Genomic DNA, 8,667 nt, shown 5'->3' with positions numbered 1-8,667 from the left:
CCCCACAGATTGGTCTTCCCAGACAACTTTATCTGAGACTTTCCCACCCTCCTCACCATCTCTCCCCATCAGCCTGTATCCCATTACCCTGTTTTACTGTCTTCTTAGCTCCTATGTACGTTATCTGAAATTACCATTCTGATGTATTTATGTGTTGATTGTTCATCTCCTCCCTCCATTATGTGATCTCTTTAAAGATATCCCTGGGATGAACTTTTTTTTTTTTTTTGGCTGCATTGGGTCTTCGTTGCTGCGCGCTGGCTTTCTCTAGTTGCGGCGAGCAGGGGCTACTCTGTTGCCGTGCGCGGGCTTCTCATTGCGGTGGCTTCTCTTGTTGCGGAGCTCGGGCTCTAGGCACGTGGGCTTCAGTAGTTGTGGCACGCGGGCTCAGTAGATGTGGCTCGCAGGCTCTAGAGAGCAGGCTCAGTAGTTGTGGCACATGGGCTTAGTTGCTCCACGGCATGTGGGATCTTCCCAGATCCCACAGGGATCAAACCCATGTCCCCTGCGTTGGCAGGAGGATTCTTAACCACTGCACCACCAAGGAAGCCCTGTGATCTCTTTAAGAATAAAGACCTGGTGCTCGCTTCGGCAGCACATATACTAAAATTGGAACGATACAGAGAAGATTAGCATGGCCCCTGCGCAAGGATGACACGCAAATTTGTGAAGCGTTCCATATTTTTGACCACCTAGAGGGGTGGGATAGGGAGGGTGGGAGGGAGGGAGATGCAAGAGGGAAGAGATATAGGAACATATGTATATGTATAACTGATTCACTTTGTTATAAAGCAGAAACTAACACGCCATTGTAAAGCAATTATACTCCAATAAAGATGTTTAAAAAAAAAAAAAGAATAAAGACCTGATTAAAAAAAAAAAAAAAGAGTAAAGACCTGGTCTGGCTTATTCATTGCTATATCCCAGGGCAGTCCCTGCACACAGTGTGGGTGCAATAGCCATTTGCATCATGAATGAATAAGTAACTGACCTCCCCTACTGTATTCAGTTGTTCCAGACACTGTGCTGGACCCTGTACAATGTTAAGATGGTCCCTGCTATTTTTGAAAAACTACCATGTCAAGTGTGAGCCAATGTTCCTAAAGTTTGGGTCCATAAATATCTACTGAAGAAAGATAGATCTTAGTTTCATGTGAAAGTAATAAAACAATATATAGTCAACAGAAAATTAAATAAATCCAATAATGAATGTATGCTTTGTTCACAAATGTTCGAAGTTCAAGTTTATATACTTGTCTGAATTCTATAAATCCTCCGAATTTATTAAATGAGGTCTAAGATTATGTAAGAGATCAAGCTTTTATGATTCTGATTCCTGTACTTACAAGATTTAGGATGGAGTATTGGGAAGTGCCCTGGAGTACTGGAATCAGAGGGCCTGCCACAGGCAGGCTCTGGGTCAATTGGCAATTAACTGCTGATCCTCAGTTTACCCTTGGAAATAGTGATATCTACCCCACAATAACCACAGAGATGTGTGAGGTTCAAGAAATAAAAGAAAACCAATTATAAATAACATTTATTGGTCACTTCATATCAGGCTAAATACTTGACATTTATTGTTCATATCAACCAAATAATCCAATGAGGTAGGTCATTATACTTTTTATTTTATAGATTCGGTATCTGAGACACAGAGCAGTGATGTGACTTAATCAAGGTCACATGACTTGTAAGTGGGATGGCCAGGGTTCAAACCCAGAGCCTATGTACTAAACCGTTATGTCTTATTCCTTCTAAATAGTAAAAAGTTGTTCAAAGGTGATGTATCAATTCAATCAAGAAGTTCTTGCAACAATAATCAGGAGACTGCACAGTTCTTTCAGCAGTAATCAAGAGACTGCATAGTAAGATCCTATTTTTCATAAGCTCAACTTACATCTACTGAACCCGAAGCCAATGCTTCTGGTATTCTCAGTAGCTGCATCTAATTTCCAACAAAATCATGGGAGTAAAATTCAATGCTGAGTCACCATATAAGTCCTGGATTCTGCATAGCATGCTTTATTGGCAACTATTCCTTTGTTGTGATTTAGCCAAACCAGAAAAAAAAAAAAAGGCTGACATTGAACTTGCATCTCAAATCTGAAAAAGCCTCTCTGAATTCCTATGTATAAACCATTGTTAGAAAGAATAAGTACAAATCAAGGGAATTAAGTTTAATCCCCCTAATAAATAAAGAGAGCCTTAGCCAGGGTTAGGGAGAAATCTCTTCCAGCAGCGCTCTTAGGAAGGATAGGGATTTACTGTACTATTTTGCGTTATTTGCTGAAGCATTTAGAATAAGCTGCTGTCTGAGAGAGCAGACTACGTCAGGAAGGAGCTTAACTCTTCTAAAACTAAAGTGTACGTTCAATGTCCTATTGGATTTTTTCTTTGAAAAGCACTTGTTTCTAATAAACAATTTCTTCACTGTGGGTTGAGAACAATAATTTCAAGATCACAGATATGACCCTGGTGTCTAAGGATTTTCTTAAATTTTTAGCTCTGGCAGAAGAAAAGTATAATTTCAGGGGAATCTTCCAACTTTAGCCAATCCTGGGTCTGAGAAATAAATAAGATCAATGTAAACAGTCTGGATAACTGACAAGGAATTGCTTCATTGCCACGCTCAGCACGGTTATGTGACTTACGAGCGTCCTCCATAATGTCAGAATTCTTCTTGCCAAAACAAAACAATTAAGATAAAATACCAAGCTACAATAGACCTCAACCAAAGAGGAAAGAGTAAGAAGAAAAAAATATAACCGCTAATTGTTACATCTGCTGTATGACTATTTGATGTAAGCATCTTCTCCTCTCCCCTAGACCCTTAAACAATCTTAGCAAAGCAAAGGTACCATGCTCTTGTTTTATTTTGAGGTAGCAGTTCTCAAACTTTTTAGTCTCAAGACCCCTTTATACTCTTAAAAATTATCAAGAACTCCAAAGAATTTTGGGTTGGATGATATCTAATAAATGGGAAATTGTTAAAGTTCAGGCATACCTCAGAGATATTGTGGCTTCTGTTCTATCACTGTAAAGCGAATCTTGCAATAAAGCGAGTCACATGAATTTTTTGGTTTCTCACTGCATATAAAAGTTATGCTGGGGCTTCCCTGGTGGCGCAGTGGTTGAGAATCTGCCTGCTAATGCAGGGGACACGGGTTCGAGCCCTGATCTGGGAAGATCCCACATGCCGCAGAGCAACTCGGCCCGTGAGCCACAATTACTGAGCCTGCGCGTCTGGAGCCTGTGCTCCACAACAAGAGAGGCCGCAATAGTGAGAGGCCCGCGCACCGCGATGAAGAGTGGCCTCCGCTTGCTGCAGCTAGAGAAAGCCCTCACACAGAAACGAAGACCCAACACAGTCATAAATAAATAAATAAATAAATAAAATTTAAAAAAAAAAAAAGGTGCATGAGCTTAAAAAAAAAAAAGTTATGCTTACACTACACTGTAGTCGCATTGTCTAAAAAAAAGTACACACCTTAATTTAAAAATACGTTATTGCTAAGAAATGCTAACCATCATCTGAGCCTTCAGTGAGTCATAATCTTTTTGCTGGTGGAGATTCTTGCCTCAGTGTTGATGGCTGCAGACTGATCAGGACGGCGGTTGCTGAAGGTTAGGTTGGCTGTGGCAGTTTCATAAAATAAGACAATGAAGTTTCCTTTCACAAACATTTCTCTGTAGCATGCAATGCTGTTTGACAGCATTTTACCCATAGAACTATTTTCAAAATTGGAGCCAATCCTCTGAAACCCTGCTGCTGCTTTATATAATAGTCCTTTGTTATCATTTCAATAATTTTCACAACATCTTCAACAGGAGTAGATTTCATCTCAAGTAACTACTTTCTTGGATCATCCATAAGAAGCAACCCCTCAGCAATTCAAGTTTTATCATGAAGTTGCAGCAATTCAGTCACCTCTTCGGGCTCCACTTCTAATTCTAGTTCTCTTGCTATTTCTACCACATCTGCAGTTATTTCCTCCACTGAAGTCTTGAGCTTTTCAACGTTATCCATGAGGTTGGAATCAACTTCTTCCAAACTCTTGCGAATGTCGACATTTTGACCTCTTCCCATGAATCTCAAGTGTTCTTATTGGCATCTAGGATGGTGAGTTATTTCCAGATTTCAATTTACTTTTCCCAAATCCATCAGAGAAATCATTATCTATGGCAGCTATTGCTTTACAAAATTTATTTCTTAAAGAATAAGACTTGAAATTCAAAATTACTCCTCGATCCATGGGCTGCAGAATAGATGTTGTATTAGCATGCATGAAAACAACATTAATCTCTTTGTACACCTGCATCAGACGTCTTGGGTGACCAGGTGCACTGTCAATGAGCAGTAATACTTTGAAAGGAATCTTTTTTTTCTGAGCAGTATGTCTCAACAGTGGGCTGAAATTCCTCAGTAAACCATGCTGTAAACAGATGTGCTGTGTGTCATCCAGGCTGTGTTGTTCTATTTATAAAGCACAGGCAGAGTTGATTTAGCATAATTTTGAAGGGCCTTAGGATTTTCAGGATGGTAAATAACATTAGCTTCCACTTAAACTCGCCAGCTGCATTTGCCCCTAACAAGAGAGTCAGCCTGTCCTTTGAGGCATTGAAACCAGGCATTGACTTCTCCTCTTTAGCTATGAAAGTCCTAGATGGCATCTTCTTCCAATAGAAGGCTGTTTCATCTACAAATTGTTTGACAATCTGTTGTTTAGTGTAGCCACCTTCATGAATTATCTGAGCTAGATCTTCTGGATAACTTGCTGCAGCTTCTACAGCAGCACTTGCTGCTTCACCTTGCACTTTGATATTATGGAGATGTCTTCTTTCCTTAAACTTCATGAACCAACCTCTGCCAGCTTCAAACTTTTCTTCTGAAGCTTCCTCACCTCTCTCAGCCTTCTCAGAATTAAAGAGAGTTAGGGCCTTGCTGTGGATGAGGCTTTGGCTTAAGGGAATGTTGTGGCTGGTTTGATCTTCTATCCAGATAGCTACAACTTCCACCATATCAGCAATAAGGCTGCTTCTCTCTCTTATGTGTTCACTGGAGTAGCACATCTAATTTTCTTCAAGAACTTTTCCTTTGTGTTCAAAACTTGGCTAACTGTTTGGCTCAAGAGGCCTAGTTTTCAGCCTATCTTTTCTTTCAACATGCCTTCCTCACTATGCTTAATTATTTCTAGCTTTTGATTTAAAGTGAGAGACATGCAACTCTTCCTTTCATGTGAACACTCAGAAGCCATTGTAAGGTTACTAACTGGCCTGATTTCAATACTATTATTGTGACTCAGGGAATAGGGAGGCCCAAGGAGAGGGGGAGAGACAGGGAATGGCTGCTCAGTGGAGCAGTCAGAACACACACAACTTTTATAGATTAACTTTGCTGTCTTGGGTGTGCACAGTTTGTGATGCCCCAAAACAATCAACAGTAGTAGCACCAGAGATCACTGATCATAGATCACCTTAATAAATATATTACTAACAAAAATTTTTTTGAAATATTGAGAGAGTTACCAAAATGTGACACAGAAAGGAAGTGAGCAAATTCTATTGGAAAAATGGTGCTGAAAGACTTACTAGACGCAGGGTTGCCACAAACCTTCAATTTGTTAAAAGAAAACAGTGTCTGAAGTGCAATAAAGCGAAGCACAATAAAATGAGGTATGCCTGTATTAATATATTCTACAATAAAATAATGAGCCCAATATACGTAAATATAAATAATGTAGATTTTTATGGAATTTAATTATATTTTCCAAAACAAAAAACAACTAGTGAGAACAGAAGGATTTTGCAAATAATGGATTGCCATATCTGTTTCTGTGTTCAATCTATTATGATATTGTTTTGATTGAAGTATGTGAAAAAAATCTGGATGTGCAATCTGAACAGGGAAGCGTATTTTAATAGTCTTTTCAGATAACTGTGGATATTCTTCTTTGATCCAGTCCTGAGAATCAAGTCACAGTTTACTAAAAGTCAGTTGCAACGTGGAATCCAAAATCATTATCAGTGAGCTTTCTTATTGCGTTACAGTAAAATCCATTGCATTTAAATGGATATTTTACTGGTGAATTATTTTATAACATCAAGTAATGGCCATTTGGGGGAAAACGGTTTGCTGAGCTATTTAGATCTTCCCTATATCGACACATATTATTAAACAATACTTTAAAAATCACAATTGGTAACCTCATCACTGATTTCATCAGAAAGATCTCAGAAAGATCTTTAAGTATTGGGAAGCTGTTGAACTCATGAGGAGGATACAAGTTTTCCAAAATTCTAATTTTTGCTTGAAAACTCATATTTTATCCTTGGCAACAAATACTGTCAGTTGTGCTCCTTGAAGTGACAAGTTTACTTGATTTATAATATTTTTGAGACAATTATCTCCAAAGTTACCTGAGTCTGAATAGTTTGTCTCTCAGTCATTAGTAAATGATGTTCCCTGAAAACAAGCAGCTAGTGTAGCTCACAAAGCAAAAAACTGTCTAAGTTCTTTCTCCTTCACACAACCGTTATACATGGATATGCCACAGAAGTGCTATATGTATTCGTCATAGTTTGTCACACAGAATAATAAAAAGATGTACACTCAAGGGCCAGGATTTAATAAAATTAATTTTTACTGTTTCATCAGGGGCATTCTTAAATGAATAGGCTTTTTCCCCCATGTGAGTGTATGACAGTAAAGAATGACAGTTTATGATGAGTTTGTTTCCAGTGCCTTGACTCATGGCAAGGCTCCAGAAGTTTTACGCACCATGGCTTTTGTCCCATCAGTACAACGCCAACACAGCAGAAAAGGCAAGTAATATCTCAGCGTTATTATGAAAATACTTTTGACTTCACAGACCTGGGTATCCATGAGCCATACTTTAAGGACTGTTTTCTGTAGTACAGCACATCAATACCTGGATTTAAATGTGGATATTCTAAAACCACTTTCTAGGGTTTTCTTCTCAAAAGACTGCCCTAGAAAAATATTCTGACTAAATGTTGCTATTGAGATGACCTGATATTTAATTGAGTATATGGGTTGCTTTGTTATCATAGAGGCCTATGATCCCCAAATTTTTTATTGCACACCCCATCCCAACAAATGTTGAGTTGACATCCCTTATATATGCGTAGTTATTTCTTTACAAACTATACGTAGTGTTGTACTAATATATTTCAGTTATTATAAGTCATACTCCCAAAGACAGAAGTTTTGAAAAGATGAGATAAAAATTTAAAACTATTCTTCAATATAGTATTTTATTTTATGTTTTATAAAACATTTCTTTGCCTTCGCCAAAGAAATTTTAGTGAGAGAAATGTAATTGAAGAGTTTTGTTTCTATAAAATTTGGCTTGGTACTATGGGATAAAGTAATATGAAGTTCTGGTTACAAGTTTAGTTTATTCCAATATTTGGTGTTAATGGCTCTCACAGCTAAAAAAGATCCTGCAAAGAATTATGGATTCAAATCGAAAGGTTAGCTGCATTTACTAAATCAGTTCATCCACCTGTTATAAAAAGTTTTTTTTTTAACATTTAAGTAGTAAATTTCCATCTTCCTAGATGTCAATAAATTGTTCTTGCAAACAGTGAAAGTTTTTGCATTTCCGTATTTTAAACAAACTGGTTCAAAACTAACTTTTTGGAAATTTTTAAAATAGATCAGATAGTTTTGTTTTAGAGATATTTTAAGTGTTTAGATAGGAGAGCTTCATAGAGGATGAATATCATTTTTGACCAAAAATATCCTATAATAAAGGGAGTATTTCCAAACATCTGTTGCCAAAATGTCTTTTACATTAGAACAGTTTCTTTCAAACTGAAGATACATATTCTCACTCAGTGTTAAATATACCCCTTCTCTTGAAATGACAGATTAAATGTGTTTTTTCTGTGTGTGTTTTAATTTGTTTCTCATTCTTATTTCCATACAACCACTTTGAAAACAGTTTTGCAGATTCTTAAAAAATGTTAAATATACACCTATCATATGATCCAATCATTCTACTCCTAGGTATTTACCCAAGAGAAATAAAAGCATATGTCCATATAAACACTTATACCTAAATGTTTATAAGCAACTTTATTTGCATTGGACAAAAATTGGAAACAATCTAAACGGCCATCAACAGGTGTATTGATAAACTGTGGTACATCCACACAATGGAGTAAGACTCAGCAGTAAAAAGGAATGAACTATTCATACATACTGCAACATGGATGAATCTCAAAATCATTATGCTGAGCGAAAGAAACCACACAAAGTACATACTGTATGATTCCATCTATATAAAATTCTAGAAAATACAAACTAATGTACAGTGACAAAAAGCAGGTTAGTGGTTGCCTAGGGTCAGAAAGCAGGAGCAGGGAGGGGATGGAGGAAGGAATTTCAAAGGGACATGAGGAAAACTTTGGGGAGTTACCCCTACACACCTCCTGGACTGGCTAAAGTTAACAGACTGTTACAAGTGTTGGTGAAGGTGTGGAACAACTGGAACTCTCATCCACTGCCAATGAGAAAGTAAAATGGTAAACTTTGGAGAAGACTTTGGCAGTTTCTTAAAAAGTTAAATATATAACTAATAAATACCCCAGATGTTCCATGCCTAGATATTTATTAAAGAAAAATTAAAACAAGTTCAC

The 8,667-nt window shown here is 37.5% G+C and overlaps 1 non-coding gene across 1 annotated transcript; it reads left to right on the top strand.

Moving 5' to 3' along the window:
- The first annotated feature begins 579 nt into the window (after positions 1–579).
- LOC137776009 (U6 spliceosomal RNA) lies at positions 580–686 on the top strand. Its single transcript, XR_011076131.1, has one exon. It is a non-coding gene; the product is annotated as a U6 spliceosomal RNA (small nuclear RNA).
- Positions 687–8,667: the final 7,981 nt, after the last annotated feature.

Source organism: Eschrichtius robustus, chromosome 13 (assembly GCF_028021215.1).
Source record: "Eschrichtius robustus isolate mEscRob2 chromosome 13, mEscRob2.pri, whole genome shotgun sequence".
NCBI classification, from domain to species: domain Eukaryota; kingdom Metazoa; phylum Chordata; class Mammalia; order Artiodactyla; family Eschrichtiidae; genus Eschrichtius; species Eschrichtius robustus.
Note: the sequence above shows the minus strand (reverse complement) of the source record. Positions and strands in the feature narration are given on the sequence as shown.